This window comes from Oenanthe melanoleuca, chromosome 1A (assembly GCF_029582105.1).
Source record: "Oenanthe melanoleuca isolate GR-GAL-2019-014 chromosome 1A, OMel1.0, whole genome shotgun sequence".
Classification (NCBI taxonomy): domain Eukaryota; kingdom Metazoa; phylum Chordata; class Aves; order Passeriformes; family Muscicapidae; genus Oenanthe; species Oenanthe melanoleuca.
The window spans coordinates 19,118,386-19,137,831 of record NC_079334.1 but is presented as its reverse complement, the minus strand read 5'-3'; positions in this window follow the sequence as shown (position 1 = coordinate 19,137,831).

Sequence of the window (19,446 nt, the reverse complement as noted above, 5' to 3'; positions counted from 1 at the left end):
TTCATTACATATCAGAATAAAACCACTGTATTCCCAAAACTTTCTCATGTAAGGCCCGTAAAGGAAAGAGAATGGAGGCCAAGCAACAAATAGGTCTGTGCCTCAGTGATTCCACTCTGGAGGGGAAAACCTGGCTCCCAGCCCCCAAGCACTGCCAGACAGGAGAGGGATGGCAGCCTTGACTCCCCCACCAGAAGGCCAGGGATGGCCAAGTTTTCTCCCTGCCCTTCACACTCCTCTAGTTAATTCTCTCTCTCTTACTTCTGCCCCCATCTCCTTGGAACCTCTCCACTCCATGTAAATAATTACATATGAGCAGAGCTACAGAGAATGAGAGTATGCAGTCCAGTGGTTAGGAAGCTCCCGGGAGATAAAAGGGAGCTGACAATTCAAGTTCTTGCTCCGTCTGATTTTGAAGCTGATTTCAATTAAGCTTTCATTGGAAGGAAGAGAAATGGCCAGTGCAGCTTGGCAGCCAGGGACCCACTCCAAATCAGAGCAAGGACTCCAACCTGGGGATGCACTTCCCAGGGAAACCTCCTAACCACTGGCAGATCGATCAGCTCTCACAGGCGTGGGAGGGAGGCTGAAGCTCTCAGCCACTTCTGGGGAAACTGCCTCTTCTGGGGCCCTTGCTCTGAAAGGAAACCCATCAGAAGGCACACATCCAGCCAGTGTGCTAGAATCATCATGTGAAGTGATGCACAAACATGTCTGCTCTCCTCACCCCATCATGGAGGCCCCCACACAGACAGTCTCCCACCAGAACTGGAGGAAGCTGAGAAGTTGACATCAGGCATCTCCAGAGTAGGACTCATTTTCTCCTTTCCTGCAATTCCCCCACCAAACTAGGAAGGTTTTCTGCCAGTGTTACAGTCAAAACAGATACACTCTCTCAACAAGTTCCAGAGAAGCAGCATTTTCAGGTGGAAAAGTTGGTTTTGGATTGTATGGGATGGATCCAATACTAGTAAAGAATAGCAAAACTATCAATCATAATGTGGGAAATGGAGAAGTACTTGACAAATGTTTCTGGTTTAGATTCAGAAGGAAGCAGGATGATATATTCAGAGTCTCACTTGATAGTTACTGTTCCACTGGCAATTAGCAATGATGTTAAACAGCAGTCATTAATAACAACATTTGTAAACCTGCAGGACTTGATTACAGTCTTGGTGAAGATTGCCAGCTTGGCTGACAGGAGTAGATGCAATAAGGAAAAATATTTAGATCTTATAAGATGTTTTACTAGCTCCCACATAACAATCCATTATTGTTAAATGGCTTAAAAGCTGTCTAATGAATGTATTTCTGGAAGTATTTTAAGCAGAATCACTCTCATTCAGCGAGGTGTTCCATCTGGAATCTAGAGGGGGCTCTATTCTTTGTGTCAGCTTCTCCTGTCACATACCAACAGAGGAGACAAAAACAAAACAATTGCAGTAGAAGTTTGAGACAACACCAAAGGGATTTAGGGTGATAAAAGTGATGGGGGAATAACTTTGTTATAAGGATTAATCCCTTGTCGTTTCTATTACTTGCATTTTCAGGACCAAATGTGAGTCATATATCTTGCAACAAAAGCTTTATGTCACACTTAAAGCTATAACCAGTGATTCAGATATAATTAACTTTGCAAAAACTTCATGGTCACATTAGATAATCAGCTGAACATGACCCTCCAGAGCAATTCTGATCCTTAGATAAATAAGCAGGGGAGTTTGAAAGAGTCAGTGAATAGCTCTAGTGAGAATATTGCTGAAATACCACATGCAGTTCTGGCATCCAAACTTTACAAAACACATTCAAAATTTGGAAAGGATTCAGAAGAGACCTACAAGAATGATCTGTGGTCTGGAAATCAGACTGAGACTAAAGAAGTTTAATCTGATTTATCCCAGAGAAGTTTAAAAAGTAATATGATCACAGCTCACAGGCACCCAGATGGTAGAATAACTATTACAACTATGAGAAAGAAATTTTTAACTGTAGGTGTCACATCTAGTGTAAAAGGCATAATAAAATCCATTAGGTAGAAGCCAAAGCTGGACAAAATTCAAGTTTAGGGCATATATTTTTTCTCAACTATGAAGGACATAAGGATTGAACACAATGAACTGAATTGTCTATCTCACAATGTCTGTCTTTACAGAAAGGCTAAAAGCTGTCCATTATTATGAACTGGAAAATTCATGAAGTGCTACAATAAAATTTGTAGATATGTCATAGAAGAGGTCAGACTAGAAGACAACCACAACCTATCCTTTAGAAATCTCTCAATGTGTGGCTATAATTGCCTCATTTTTCCTTTCTAATGGAAGATGGTCACTGGCTTTACTACACAATTTCCTGCGTGTTAGTATCTGTCAGTGTTCAACAGCTTGGGTATATAACTATGGAAGGAGAACCTTGTTAAATATCCACAGCTAAAAATAACTTTTAAGGAGCTTTAGTTCTATTATTGTAAGTTAAATGAGGGTCCTGTTGCACACTGCAGGAAGACATTGCTTATCTTCTTGTAATGACATGGAAATTTTGGTTCTCCAGAATATTCACATGAGTGGAATATGATGATTTTTACTTTCTCCTCCAACTAATAAAGAGGCTCTGTTCTTTTCTTTAAATCAAAAGGAGGCTACAAGAACTAGCACAGGAAAAGGCTGTTTTTTATGAAGACCAGTATCCCTTCTGAACATTTAATATGGCAAACAGTTGCATCAATAAGTGAGATGAGATGAGATGAGATGAGATGAGATGAGATGAGATGAGATGAGATGAGATGAGATGAGATGAGATGAGATGAGATGAGATGAGATTCAAGGAAACTCATAGATACTGTTATTCACTGCTCATCTCATCAGTCTTGTAGGCACCATCAAGTTCTACCCTTGCTGCTATCACTTCACAGTAGGAGGAGGTTCCATTTTCTCTAGGAGATGGCTACAGAAATGCTGACCAGGAAGAACTTAAATTTGATGTTGATGCAAAATAACTTCCACAAAAAAATCAACAAAAGAAAACTTACCTGGGCTCAGGTTTCTCTAGAAATTCTGTTCTGGTTCAGGAGTGCTCAGTTCACAAACACTTCAGGTAAGTCTCAAATGATTAATGGCTTTCCTTGGCTTTCAGTATAGAGCAGATGTGTTGCAGTTGTGGTCAAATCTTCCTTTGAGTTTTGGGATTCATTGAAGCCAGAAAGGTATCTAATACAGTTGGGGGGAAAGGAGGCTTTCCACTGATATTCTGAGCAAGAACTTTCCTCCACAGCTCCCCTCCCTATGGGCTAATTGTCAAAGCAGAAGCAGAGGTGTCAATGGTCTAATCCTCGTCTTACAGTAACTTCATGCTTTGATCTCATTAGCAAAAGCTTTGGCCTAACAACAAATGCCATGCTGGCACTTCAGTCCCTGGACAGGACACTCACAGCTTGTTTATTTCTACAGTGGTTACCAGCTGAGGCAGCATCTGCCACTGATCATGGAGCTCTAAGAGGCAACAGTACCACTTACTCCTCTCTTAAACCCTCCTAGCCCCCATATCTAGACTAGGGAAAATCCCAGTATCTCTCACTGTATGATAGCTACTACTAAATACTGGCTATTAATAGCTTCATTTCTATGTAGACTTCTGCCTTTCTTCTATATAATATAGGTGGCATATCCTTCTTCTCAGGGGTGAGTCTTCACCTTGCATTTCATCTCATTTCCAAGATGAAGCATATAGAATCTTCATTTGGTTACACACATATAAACACCTTCAAGTATGTTTTGCCAAATTTAAGAACAGCACTTTTACATTTTGTTTTACTTCTTGTGCCTGGCACTTTCTATGAACACAAGGTTATATTTGTCCACATGCTCTTTACAGGGTTAGGGTGGACCCAACAGACCTAACTCTCTCTAGTCTAGCAGACTAGACTTTCCTAATATCCAGCAGCACAGTGTAAAGCAAGAAGAGACTGCTATACCATTGACTTAAAAGGCATTGCTCCTAAATGGACAGAAATCTGGAATTGCTGCTGTACAAAGGCTAATGCTATTTATTGCACTGGTAATCACACAGGAATTAGTACTGAAGCATGCTTGGCATTGTATAGTCTCACACTTGCATTAAGTTAAACTGCATGATTCTCTTCCATTCCTTCCACCTCTCAGTAATGATCCAACAAGTACTGTGAAGGGAAAATATCAGTCTGTTCTGTGAAATTTTGAAATAAAAAATCATTCTCATGAGATGAAATTAAGTGAAAATTGAAGATTATGCAGGATAAATTCAATGAGCCATATCAATATTATCTGTCCAGTAATTTTATTGCCCTCACTTATGATTCACTTCTGTTTCAGCATGCCCCACTTGCCCACTTGCTTTAAAAAAAAAAAAAAATAAAAAAGTTATGTCTTCTTTGCAGAGTTAAGCAGAGCAAAAGACTGTCTGGGCATGGATGTTGAAGAGCCAAAGTAATAAAACCAGCAGATGCTTAGACAGCAATATGTGTATGGATGAATTGCAAAGGAGGCATTTCTCGCTGTCCTGCCCCCAGTGCTGCACTGACTTTCAGGGCACCAAGGCCACATGGAACCAGCTGTGCAATCCCACCACCAGCAGCAATGGGTAGCAGCAGCTGGGGAAATGTTGCTGACACCTGGGCCAGGCCTCCCAGGCAAGCCTGTCTGGAGACAGGGTGCCACATGCAGCAGAGCAGCGTGGCTCTGCTCCAGCAGCTGGCAGAGCCCCAGCAGCCGGGAGCCCACACCCAGACAGAAGTGGGAGATGGTCTGGGAGCATCAGCCTTGTCCTGACAGCCTTTGACTAGGCAAGTCTGGTTACAGCAGCTGAAGGTCTGATCTGCAACACACAAATGCAGCAGGAACAATACAAAAATGGAAAGCATCCTGTGCTAGGGGAACATCTGTTTAGGTGATGAAAACCCCGTGGAGTGCATCATTCTGGGTGAATCAGCACAGCTGAGGCTGCTCTTCAGCTGCCTGAGTGGCTGATTTAATTTTTTCCCAGCTCAGCTTTGTGCCATCACTGAGATTTATTATCTGTGGCACTGCACAGTTCCAGGAGGTGTGGTTATCAGGAAGTACTTGGCTCCCCAGTCTGTTACTGGGCTTTACACTGCATCAATTACAAGGTGTGCACTGCCTAGCAGATAAGCAGACCCTCTGTTTTGCCCTGTGTTCTGAACTGACATCCCTTATTGCATCTCCATGTTGGTACTGATAGCACTGAACAAGATCAAGATTCTTCACTGGTGCAAATTGACATTGATCTGTCAAATTCAGGGATGCAATGTGGATTTGCCCTTGCTAAGCATCTGGCCCACCTTCAGAACCCTCTGGATGAAAACTGGTTTCAGGAACCTTATGGTTTGGTAATTAGGCTGACACTGTTAGTTTGGATTGTCTTGGCTGTTCTGCAGTCACTGTAAAAGAGAAGAACAAATCTTGTTCTTTGGACGCCTCCTCTGATGAAACAGAACCATGGCCAGTTGACACAAGATGAGTATGAACAGCTTTATCAAGCTTATGAAAATGAGTCCAGGAGAAAGAAAAGACCCTGCAGTCCCTGCAGCCTTGAGATGAGTTCTGGAGGACTCCATTGCATCTGCTACTGTCCTGAGGCTATGCCATCCCAGGGCTGCCCAGGCAGAGTGTATAACCACAATTGTACTTTTTTTCTCTGCCTAGGCAAGGCAGTGGTTCTCAAATTGATTTCCTTTCTGATACAAGGCCAACAATTGTACCAGGTCCATGTACAGGTCACTTGGCTGGTATTGCTCTTTGTTATGCCTATCAAAAATTTATCAGCAAATTAAAGCAGAAATGTGCTCATAGAAAATAACTCTGAAGGTAGAAAAAAAAAGGTTTTCAGTGTATCATCTTTGTCTGAAAATGTCCATTTTCAGTTTATTTCTGAGCAAAAAAAAATATTAAAAATACTTCCATATACAGTAGACACTTCAGAGGTACTAAAATATTTCAGAAACTCCAATTCTTTGTCAAAGCTGAAAGTTATGAAGCAAAATTTTGATAGGCTCCACTTGGATAAACCTTGAAAAAAGAAAGCAGTGCCATTGTTTTTTTGCTCATACCTCAGCAGTAGCCATTTTATAACCAGGGATACAGAACTCAGGTATAAGCCAGGATTCAAAGAAGGCATAAATCTAGTCTAGCACATAAATCCCAACACCTTGAAAGACAGATATGAATAAACATTTTTCTTCTTATGGCCTATCCTATAGTTATAACCCCAGCTCTTTTTAGAGCAGATTACTATAAAAGATGGTCCTCATCTTCTTCAGAAAATACTACTTTCCAATTTTTAATTAATTAACTCCAACTAGCACCAGTTTATTGGTGCCCTGAGACATAGAAAACATGAAAATATGTTGCTCTTGAGGAGACTGGTCTTTGATTGAATGACACTGAATTCTCCAGAAAATGGAGCAGTGCATTTTTTTAACAGCCAGGGGATGACAAAGAAATCAGCTGCCCCTAATCCTGACGTCCTTTTTCAAGCAGAACTCACTTCTTGGCAATTTTATCTGGCTTAGTGTTAAACAAATGCTGAGTTTAAATTGAATGAAAAGATCAGGTTGTCAGCTCATAACAATGAGTTACTAAGTCTTGGCATACAATAAAATCCAAATTAATGGAAAATGATAAAAAAGCCCACAGGACAATCATCTATCAAACTGACACCCTGCATTGCAAAGTACAGTTTACCTTATCTGTGCTGCTTAACATGGTTTGAGTAATGTGACTGCTCAGCCTGAGGGGCAGATCTGCAGCCCCTCACATCACCTCCCTCCTAGCACTTTGCTCTGCTGTTCCTGACAGCAACATGCAGAAGATGAATACCTGCTTGCATCACTACCTTAAGATCAGCACCTGAAATCCAGAAATGGGACAAAGTTTACCACAGTGTTTATTTTCATCTCCTCTAAGGATCTCATCTTCCCAAATTTTTCATTGCTGCTCAGCACAGCAAGGCAGGACATAACAAGTGACTCTGACAACAGTATCAATGTGTTAGAGATATGCCACTCAATTGTTATCTTATTATGCCTTATTTCCAAAATAAGAACTGGCTGGTTACAAATCACAAAATCAGTAGAAGATACTTGAATCACGGTCTGGAGAAAGGAATTATTCTCAGAACTGCAATTCTTAAATGTAACTTTATCAAATTTAGTTTTTGAATACTTTTCCCCTTGGTAAAGACCTTTTGGCCATTAATGCTGGAGAACAGCCTCCCCAGAATGTGGGATTCATTCCAAATCAAATTTAGGAGAGAAGCAGGGATAGTGTGTTCACAGACACATATGTGCAATTAAACAAGTACATGCTCTCATAACAAAGAGCCAGCTCAATTACCTCCCAAGTACAAAGCTTACAAAAAAGAAGATGTGAACTTTATTCCAGAAAGTTTACCCAGCAAACATAAGAGAAAGAATGTGGAAGAAATTTATATGAAAGCAAATACTTCATACCTTATAAAATCCCCACTGGCTGATTGCAAAAAACTCTTGGAAATGCCAATTAGTCAGGTGTCTCTTTGTCCTTTTTAATTTTCCTTCCCTTATTAAATCAATATCTCAGACAACTTAATGGCTCCCCAAAGTCTAGGTCAAACAGAGAGGCAAAAAGAGGTGGAATGAAAGGCTGTGCTTAATTTTGTGCCATGATCTAACTGTGGGTGAGGAGAGAAGGAATAATTTAGCCTGATTAAATAACTAAATATACAGTGCCTTGAAAGGAAAATTGGCCCTCACTCACGGAACTATGGAGATAATACCTGACCAAAAACCATTACCACTGCTGGTTGCAAAGTTGTGACAAATTCTTTTCAGAGGCCTTTCATTTTTTCTGCCCTGCACCAAGTGACTTTTATTTCCTCTCTGACAGCACCCTGTGCAGGAGACCCTCAAGGCTGTGTCTGAGCTGCACCCAAAGAACCCCCCACCTCCATGGGCTAAACTGGACTCTGCTGCCCCCAGGTTTGCCTGAGCCCTTTACAGCAGGTGTGTGAAATCTGGTCATGGCACATGGAGGAGAGCAGCCACCATAGACATCTGTCAGGTTCAGGGACACCTGGGAATTTGGAATATGATAGTGTGGACACCGCACATGAGAGGGGAAAATTGCACTGGTGGAGCAAAAACATTCTGACTGAGGAGAGTAAAAACGAGGAGGACCAATCTTCTCCATAGCAAAGTTTGCAAGGACAGGGCCTGAGCTGCAAAAGCTGATGCAATTCCACCAGCCTTGAGAGAGGTACCCACCATCTGCACCAGCTGGAGACCTGGATAAGGAGGTGTGTTCCAAGCTACCACTCTTTGAAATGATGGTGTTGAGTCAAGATAAGAACTGAACTCTCTGTTGAATGTCCTGCTTTCACCCCTCTTGATTTGATAGGACTTTAGAGCAACAAATCTCTTAAACACTTCAGCTTGATATCAAAAGAGGGGATGAGATGATTACAGCCTAATCCCATCTTCCTAATCTTCCCATCCCCTTAAGACTGCTCACATTCTTGCTAAGAAAGCAGGCCTTCCCCAACTCAAAGATCAGACTCATAGGAAAGACTATTTCATAAAAAGCAATGTAAATATGTAACATCAACCCCATGCATTTCTGGGAGCCCAGATTATATTTAAATGCTTCTCTGTAACATCTGTATGATATGAAAATGTTTAGAAGTCCCAGGGAGAGCAAAAAGTGGAAGTATGCTAAATAATGAACTTTTATCTTAACCCTTGCTATTGACTAAAAGCAGAGAGGGAAAGCAGAGGCTGCACTGCAGTAAAGGGCAGAGAACAAGACAGAGAGGGGAAAAAAATACACAAAACTTTACCCTTGATTTTGGAGATTAGCCAATAGCTGAGCCAGAGCACAGATCAGGGTAGGGCAGGAGAAGAATTATGAGTGCACATGTCTTTGCCTGGCTAGCAAGAGGAATGACACCACTAGACTCAAGAGAGAATGTTATTCATCTAATGCTCCTCTAGTGCAACAAAGGAGATTAATTTTCAGCTTAGAAATGAATAAAATAAGATGCAAAGTGATCCTAACAGGGTTTTGAAAGGCTAATTAAATTATTTGGAGTGTAATCCATGAAAAACAGCATCAGGTTTTCAAAGAAGCCCAGGTGTAGAGTTTTTGCTGTGTTAGTGTCTTCACTGGTAATAGAACTTGTAAGAAGTATTAATAAAGTGTACTTTTATTTCAAATTTATCAGAAACAGTTCTTGCTTCTCTCTAGCTGCTTCACTTTCACAATGAAAAGTGGATGTTGAGAATAGGAATTATTTTATTACGTTGACCACAGTGATTTGTTCAGCAATGGTTTGGACAATTAACTTCTTAAATTATTGAAGTGAAAAATTAGCACTGGAAATCAAACTGAAAAACCCAAATACTTCCCTTAGAAAATTATAACATAATGCAGTTGTTTGAAAGACTAGAAATTGCTTTCATGGATCTATACAGTTATCAAAGCAGAGTACTCTGTAATGCAAATCCCAGGGATTTGCAATGGGGAATTTCTTCCATGTTTGAGTGAGCAATTACATTTTGTTCAAAAGGAAGTACCAAAATAATTCTTGCTGTCATTTTCATCTCCATGCCTTAAGTCTGACTTGCTTGTTCTCTGAAAAACAGTGCAGCAAATGAACTTGATCAACAGTATTCAATGTGCATGGATGGATGTGGCCAGTTCATGTTTAATATAATTCTCTGACCCCTTGCACTAGATTTGGTCTGTACACCTCTTGACACTGCACATGCTGATGACATGGACAGAGCAAGGTAACACAAATTTTAATGAAACCATTAAGAGTGTTTGTATTCCACAATTGGCCAAATCAGTTAACATTTAAGGTCTCATGAAAGAAAAACTGATACTTCTTTCCTAGCCTTTGCCTATCACAACTTGAATGCATGTGGCATGATGAAAAGTACAGAAATTTCACTGCTTAGGGAGTTTCAGCTGCCAAAATAAAACCCCACACCTGCACAATCCTAAGAAAGGGAGGCTGCACACCTTGGGGGGATTCATGTCCATGGCAGAGTTTCCTGGATCAAGGCCATTGTTTATTTTATACCCACGGACAGAAAATTCCTGGATTCTTCTACTTTGCCTTTTGTGAGTTGCAGGACTGGATGAGTCATTTTACCTCATACCCAACATGTCATTTCCCACCATCTATTGGGTATGCAACCACAAGAAGATGAAGCAAAAATGCAGCTATTTCTTATCTTACAACTGTGTTTATTTTGAGCTAATCAGTCATACTGACATCTGTTTGGCCCTAATCCTGATTTTGTTAATAAGCCATTTGTGTAAATCTGTTCTGTGTAAGACCATTACTTACTGCACCCTGAAGACTGATTAATGCATTTTGGAAGCCAGTAATACTTTAGGATAAGTCCACATTGAAACTCCACTAATCTTCCAATAAATGCTGTCTATGAATGAGCTCATGAACTTCTAGTAGACCAACTTTATCTCTGGGGTCCAAGTCATACAATGGGCAAATTTTCAAATAGAAAAAAAAGCAACCTGCTTACTGCCCATGATCTTCCCCCAATCTCTGCTGTTGCTTTAAATAATGTCCTCTCTTTTATATGTGCCTTTGAAAATACTGTGGTTATTTAATTATTCTGTTTCTTGTCTCATGGTAATTCTGCTAGATCCTTTCTACAACAATGGTTCATATTTCTGAAGGTCAGAGCAAGCCAGACTGATCATCTGGTCTGGCCTCTTGCATAATAAGCACCACAGAATTTCACTCTCTGATCTCAGAATCAATCCTTGTACCTTGCGGGAATTCCAGGGTATCTTTCTTTTGACTCCAGGCTCTGGAGAATTTACCACATCCTTGGTTTTTCATTCCAGACATATGTTGCCTTCATGGTTAGGACATTTGCAATTTGAATTTTTCTGATTTTCCATCTTTCAAGTCTTCTGTCCTGCTGTGGTCAAGGCACAGTGAGGTCCCTTTAGTATCCTGCATGCCATGCAAAACTTCAGGCTGAGACCCAGGAGGTCCCTCCATCTCCTACTCAGATAAACTCACCACCTGGACCTGCTCACGTCCTTAGCTGTCAGAAGCAGATCTAACACCAAATTCTCTCTGATAACTCCTCTCTGAAATCCTTTCAGGTTCTCAGCCTTTGGTCTGAGGGCAGAAACCAGTGCAGAACTGGGCAGGGTGGGACACTTTTGCTTCTGAGCAACTCTTCTTTGACACAGCCCAGCCCTTTCTCACTGCTCTGGCCCCATCAGGCCACTTTGATCACTCACCTGCCTGGCTGTACCTTGTCACTGCTTCCCAGGACACACTGCTTCCTCCCCCAGCCTACAGTGTTTACTCCTTGTCTGCCTAATCTCTCATTCCTCCTCTTAAAAAACATGTTTTCTCACCACTGGACTTCCTGGATAGCACTGGTTATGCCACTCTGACTGTGGCTATATATTTCCCCAGGAAATGCCACTGCACCTGGAAGTATTATCTTACAATAGTATATTCTCTGTTACAAAAGAAAGCTTATAGTAATGAATTCTTATTTCCATCAACTTCCTTATGTCCTTATTTCTATTAATTCCTTATGTCCCTTGAGAGGCTCTAGCTGGAAAATGGAGTCCAAAGACAGACTTCTCAAAAAGTCCATATTGACTGGCTCCACAGGCTCCCACAGTCATTGGGATGTGAGCTTCACAGGCATGTTTCACAGGGGAGGCACAGGGATGGCTGTGCCAAAGCTACAAGACTTCAGCAGTGACTGTATTCACATCCAGACATTTAATTTTCTTTCATCCTGCAGTGTCACGTAACCTGTGTTCATAGCAGGCTCCTGTGAATGCACAAATAAGCACATCTGTGAAAACTGGGAGTGTTAAAGTCTGGTTTTCTGCCATTCTGCCTGCCTGAGAGCCCACAGTAATCCCACAAAATGTCACAGGGATTCAGCCAGTCCTGCACCCTCCCCTCCAGATGAGGAGCACTGGCAGAGTCTCTTGCTCCACATCAGATGTCTGCTTTCCAGATAATCCCAGGACCTTAGCAATGCTGAGGTCTTTATCCTTCAGCTACTTTGGCTGAATAAGTCAACCACTTCAAAAGTTTCTGAGGGGAAGAGGAATGACACACAGGCAGGCAGACACTGATGCAGATGGACAGTCACAGGCTAAAAAGGGAAGGAGATAAATAATTTGTCTTGTGGGAGTTTGCTCTCAGTCACCTTACCAATCTTTTCTCCTTTACAATCTCTGCTGTAAGTTGCTGGCTGCTCATGCTTGATGCATGCTGGGACAAACCCTACCACCTTCTACATCCTTCTGGTAGTCACTCTTCTAGAAAGATTTCCTTGTAAATTCATATAACAGGAAACACCGAGAAAAGCTACAAAAAAAAATGACTGCTTAGTGTACCCAGGCTCCATCTGTTGCTCTCAACAAGTCCCAAGAAAGTATTTCATTTTCTCTAAAAGACCACTGAAATCTGTGAGAGTCATCTGAGGGCAGCTCACATCCTGTGAGTCTACAAACCCAGAAAGCATCCTAAGAGCTTTATTTGGGACCATGCTACATTAAGCACAGCCCCAGAGTTGCTGCATCTGAAAATCAGTGCAGAAAGCCCCAGGGTGCCACTGAGGGGGCACTTCCCACTCAGTGGGAAGGGGACAGCTATGTCAGCCTGGGAAGAGCTTCATCGTGACTTGCCTGCCTGGACAATGGGTTTTCCAGAGTGTGGATATGGCCAACCATCTCACAGCCACACCAGTCTGGGCTGGGATCACCCCATCTCTTTCTCCCTGAGACAGAAGTGCTCTGGCAACACCAGGGCAGCAAGACCCTGTAGCAGGAGGCAGAGAAACAGCCCCCATCAGGTGCCAGGTTTGCTTTACAGGAATTGTTAGTGCAGTTAAAACACCCCCAACAAAAAACAGGCTGCATGCCCAGAGTATCATACAAGGCCTTCTCTATCAGCCCAGTGAGAATTTGCTGTTCTCATGGGAAAAATCAAAGGGCCCAGGGCAGCAGACAGCCTGTTAGCAAGCTGCAGAAATAGTGAGTGGCTGATGTCTAGACTCAGGAAAGGAAATTCCTGTCCGTGTTTAGAAGAGCCACACACATACACACACAAATAAAAAACAGGAAGGCATGTGTTGCTGAAGTCTCTGATAGCAGCCCGAAGGAAACGCTGTCATTTGGTAGAAGCAGCAAACTAGGCATCAGCTTAGACAGAACCTGTCAGGCTACTGAGGAATCTCAGAGAAATCTGATCCAGTACAGAGCACAGAACTGTCTCCACAGCAAATGTAGAGGGCAAGGTCTGGGGAGAGACCCAGACACATTAAACAGCTCAGGATCTCCTAGGGGAGAAGCAGAAGGTTGCAGGTTGTCACAATGGCTGAGAGAGAGATATTTGGAGCTGTTACAGCTTCCATCTTTTCTGGGAGCCCATCTGTGTTCAGATACATCCATCTCTCTCTGAGAAGGGAAAACTGGTTGATATGTGCATACTCATAAAACTCTAGAAAATTCCTGGCCCAGACATATTTATCACATTATAGTGACCTGTAGAAATGCCAGATTTTGGTAAGTATTATGTAATGTGGTTCCAACCACAGACAATTTTTTCCTGCCATGATGAGGACCACAACCTCTTACACAAAAAAAAAAAAAAAAAAAGAGAAGGGTCAAGGGTCTGCAAATCATACTGACCTGGTTCTCTAACTAAGAGCAATACAAAGTGGAGTTTTCTATGCCTTTTTCTTTTCCCCCAAAGATATTTGCTACTAGACTGGAGGGCACCCTGCTCCATTTAGCAAAGACCAGAACAGATTCACAGAGACTTGCCAGGCCTCAGACATTATGTGATCTGAATGCAATTTCTCCACCCAGTCAACAAACACCCTATGTTTATTAATTTCATAAGAGGCTAGTGGGGATGCAGGGAGGGAGGGAGGAAGGAAAGGAAGGAGGAGGGAAAGGAGGAAATGCTCTTGGACCAAGCAGAATGCCAGAGTTCAGAGAATTGTTACTAGCAGAGTATGCTGAAACTTGAGCTGGGCAATCTCTTTATTTCACAGCAAAACTTGCCTTAGGACTGGAACAAGATTTCTGTTCCACTGGGCTGGCACACAGCATACAACACAGGAAGGAAGTGAAGAAGAATTTACCAAAGAAAGGTCAGGGGAATGTAAACAAAAGTGTTTTCCAAAATAAGAGAGCTGGGACTATAACTCTGCCCCTGTACATCACTAGGTTACTCTGCTGCACACTCAAGGCACAGCAAACCCTTCTGGTTGCCTGGACCACTGTGGCAGGCCCTCCTTATAGGAGAGGGCAGCTGTGAGCAGAGCTCACAGGCTCGTGTCCATTGGGATCCTGGACACACAAAGTATGGCCAGCACTCTCAGAATGCCACCTCAACAGTGCCCACAGCTCTTGGGCAAATTAGGGAATGTCTGAGTGGATCCCAGAGAAAAATAAAGGACAGGAGATAAAGATTGCAACCCTCATAGCAATTCATAGTCTCCATATCCTTTTCCTCCACTGGCCTCAAATAAAAGAGTGCTTGTGAGCAGACCAGAGGGTACTTAGCTTGGATCAGTGAGCTCTGTGCATCCAAGCAGTCTTGCTGTAAGGATTTCTCTTGTACCTGGTGCCTCACCCTCTTCCAAGATCCACAGCTAAGCCTCATTGCAAACTTTTCACAGGGGCTGTGAATCAAAGTTTGCTCCTTAAATCTTCTTCCTTGGGAAGCCACAGATTTGCTTACCACAGCTCTCCTTCCTTACCTTGCATCCTGATAAACTGCCTTCTTGGTCCCCATTTGAAAATTCTCTAAGGACCAGACGTGTTCCCACCTAAACAGAAGAGACTGAAGAAGGTGTGCATGCACTTCATCTACCTATATACATGTTAATTTTGCAAGTTGTACTTAGTTCAGTCTCTCCCACCATTTGTCTCCCACATAAAAGAGGCTTTGTACTTTTGTTCAAGACAAGTATTTGGTTTAGAATGCAAGTTACTGAGTGAAAACATCATAGCTCACACTATGCAGGAGAAGAGGCTAATGGATCTATCTAATTCTCTCTTTTCCCTTATATTTGCTAGATTGTGCACATTTGGTTACATCCAGGTGAAATAAAGGAGAGAGATTTCAGGTAGTTCAGCTAGCAAAAAATCCTCAGTAGCCTTTGTCCTGATAAAAACACCATCACATTATATGTGCATGACACAAAAAGTAATCAATTTTCTGTAAATGACAGATTCCCCTTCAAGCTTTCTCTCAGTGAGTTTCCAATTGGGAAGCTAATTGCCATGGTTGCACTCTTCATTGATGAAGAGTTACACAAAGGAGATTTCAAATACCATGAGCCATAAACCACCTCCTTGGAACCTATTCCTAGGAGCAGATGGCTTACACTGCTTGCCAAAACTTTTATCCAGCATGGAGAGCATTCAGAGGATGCTAAAAAATTGATACACGAATTTTTTTTTTTTCTGCACCCAAGTAGTTGGCCATGAATTTCTACACTGAACAGCTTTCCTCTCAGTTGTAAGACAGATGAAGTCACCAGAATTACAGTAAATATTGAGCCCAGGAAAACTGAATCTATCAGCTGGTCCATCACACTTTTTACTTGTCAATTCTGTTCATGTAGGTGACAGTGACTATTGAAAAATTTCAAGACTGTGCACTCACAGACTAATTGAAAGCTTATAGAAATCTGGCAGAAGCCTCTTCCTGATGCCTTGGGGCCTATCACACCCTATTTGTATGCACACTCTTTGGAAGATTCAAAGTCAGCTAGCAATGAGAAAGCAAGAATGCACCTGGATAAAGAAACACATAATCTGTTTATTCCCTTCCTTCTGTCCTTGCATCATATTCATTTCTTAATGGGTAAAAAAACTTTTTCAGTCCCTTAAATTCCATACTCTGTTTCTTAACTTTTTTTAACTATATGGTGCAGCCAGGTGGTGAACAAATAACATTTTTCACCTCAGTTGACACAATTAAACACTATGATTTTCAACCACCAAGAAAAGTTGGCTAGTTGAGTAAGGGCAGTTTGACAACTGAGATATTTATGTACAGCCAAAATGAGATAGTGCCCTATATTTTAAACAGTTCAAGTCAGAGGAGAAAAATGTAAAACTGGTTCCTAGATAATAATGCCTAATCTTTGTTTTTATGGCACATTGCTGTGCAATTAAGGTTGGCTCATGAAAGCTGTGCGTGAGCACACTCAAATTGCTGAATAACCTCATAGATGGCAGGAAGGAAAATAAATACTCTACTGTTTATACTTTCTGAAGTAAAGTCTTCAAGATAAACAGTGTGTCAGGCTGACAGGTGTGACTTCTTTAGCCTTTGCCTGATGAATTTTTCATTCACAGCTGAGACTGATAGCCTGAAACTGTTGATGGAAAAACTCCACTGCTCAGATTTTGATGGGAATATGAATGTCTGGGTTTTAGAAGGGTCTGACTTCTGTTCAGAGAATTACAGATACTCTATTGTGCAGGCATGGGGGGAGGACAATGCTGCAGCTATGCAGGACTGGTGTCTCACTCAAGGTAGCAATATAAGAGTATGGAATTTTCTAGTAAGATGATCAGATGCTTCTTCCCCATGATACCTGGAAGGCATAAAGGTTCTTCAGAGGCTTCTTCTTAATTCTTCATAAAAATCCCAAAGAGTCATACTACCACACTGTTCTTGATTTCAGGAGGTTCTTCATTTGCCAGTGTCCAGTTCCTTGTGGAACTGCTGCTTGTAAGCAAGTGGCAGGAGTGTTAATGCATCTTCCTCTGGATGGTTGTGCTTGGTTTGTACAGGATTTTTAGCTTAGGTCAGCCTGGATCCAAGGAGGACTGAAGCATGGATGGAAAGACATGTAATTATATTGAACACAACTAGGAGAAAGAGATGAGCAGGGATCATCTGTACAAGCAATTTCACGTTGTCAAAGAAAGACTGCAATCTCCAGGCTAACCAAATGTGAAAAAAGGCTTGCTGAGCCCATGCCAGTACATGGAAATTCCAAGAACAACAAGCTAATCCAATAAGATCCAATAAGACATTGAGATTGAGAAGTAGAGAGACAAATTGTGTTCATACTCCATGAAAATACAGAGCAATTGTAAGTCCTATAAACTCTCCAAGATTATTTTTCCTGTCCAAGAAAATCACTTCTGTCTCATATGGCTTGAATTTAAACCAACTAGCTCAAATCCTCACCCTTAACTCAATCACTGAGAAAATAAAGGGAAAGTAAGATCGAAGTTCAAAGTGAAGTGGAGGGGCAGCACATGGAGCTGGGTGCTGGGATGGTGTGCCAGGCAGACCCAGACCCTGCCCCACCACTCCCACTGGGGCCAGATGGGGTTTGATGCCTTGGAAAGCTCTAACAGCAGGAACCAAAGGGGCACCCCTCTGCTGCCTGTGGCTTCCAAAGGGCTGCCACACTTCTGAGGACTTGTCAGTGACCAGTGGTCCTGTGCAGATGCACAACAGCTCCAAGATTTCATTTCTGTATTGACAAGTATCTGTAAGTGTTTGGGAAGAGAAAGAAGGATATGTGTAACCCTTCACTGCTTCTCTTGCACAAAATATTCTACTGCACATTAGCAGTCTTTCCAGCTGCTTCAGGCATAGATAATTTCAAGTTTGTCAGAGTAATTATCTGCACAGTCCCTCTCCTCCCACCTCAAACAGCTGATTTATAAGGTGATGGCAAGACTGTACTCCATCAGGTCACCTAGAAGAGAAGGAGAGATGAAAACTGACTCTAAAATCTTTATCAGTTTTAGGTGGTAAGTTACAAATATTGCTGAGGAAAGGCAGAAAGATTGGAAAGCTCTGAGCATGCCTTAAATGTAAAACAATGGGAAAATCAGGGCTAGGCTATGACTAAATTGCACAGGAGTCTAGACCACACACACACAAAAATGTATAAGACAGTTCAGAGCTCAAGACCAAGCATGGGTTTTTTCATCCCCACAGATGATAACTGAGAGGATCAATTCTCCCCCAAAAGTTCATTTTCACTTGTAGGAGTGACTTTGTAAAAAATCTCCTTTCCCTGACTATTCAGTATCTGCCATGCTTACTCCAGCAGCCATGCATGCATTAATTTTTGCTGTTGTTAGCACTGAACAGCCAATGGAGTCATGACAGTCAATTCCAAAATGCAAAGAAAAGGGGTTTGCAAGCAAGAAAAGACTGTGACCAGTAGACTCCTTGCTGTCAGTGGCAATGCTCTGCCAACACAACTGGCAGTGACAGCAGTGAGCACAGGGAATGAAACAGAAATCCTCTACCCTTCTCCATTTACCACATTTAATCCAGGCTTGGCAATGCCCTGTAAACACAGAGCTCCACATTGCTATTTGTTTTCCAAAAGACCTGCTGTTCTGTCCACAACACAGCACAACTGATATATAGCACTTCTAGAAGGGTATAGATTTACTTTTTTTCTTTTTTTAAAGACTGAGCTCTCTTTTCTTCTTGCTACCTGAATTTTTCCTAGAGATTAAACTGCACAATATCTCCTTTGATGTGTTTGCTCATTTTCTTAAAAAAGAAATAGATTAAAATAACCAGGAGGAAAGAGATGGTGTGTCTCTACAAGGCTATTTGGGTCAGATATCCTGTGTTATAAATTTAAGAGTGGAATAGTCAAGTGAAAAGGCTGAAGTTTAGTTTAGAGGCCCATGCCAAAAGGAAATGGAATCATGATCAGTGATAGTTTGAGGAAACATTAGGTATAAAGAGATGTAGAGGCAGGAGGAGCAGAACAACATGCTTGCTTTGCTTTGCAGAGCTGGGGAGCACCCAGCTGAGCAGGGTGGGGAGATGAGCTCCCAGCTGGGCACAAGGCACAGCATGGCTGGCAGGGTGTTCCTAGAAGGTCAGAAAGGAAAACCTGGCAACTGTGATGGGGACTGGATGCAAAGGGAGAAAGACTGGGGATTAAAAGTGATCACTTTCCAGAAATAAAAACAAAAACCAGCCATCAATTTCTCCCTTGCACAACAGAAGACATGGGGATACCAATACATATCAGCAGCATGATGAACTCACTCCCTTCCCCATTCATGTTAGCTTCCACTGGCTTCTTCACTATTTATCAGAAGGAAAAGGCAGGAGTGTTGTTTACAGAGTGATATAAATAACAAAGCCTGAGCCGAGGAGCACGATGCCCCAGCTCTGCACCAATGACAAAAGCAGCTGGCTGTCAGGCACACCCCCTATCTGCTACCCAAGGCTGCAGCCACCCACTGCTGGTGCAGGCACAGAACACGACCTTTTCCTCCATAAACAACAGTACTCCATCCAAGTGTCATTATTAAATTCTTTCATGTGTGATGCAAGCCATTCTCAGGAATAAATAGTCTGGTGTGTGATTATGCAGGG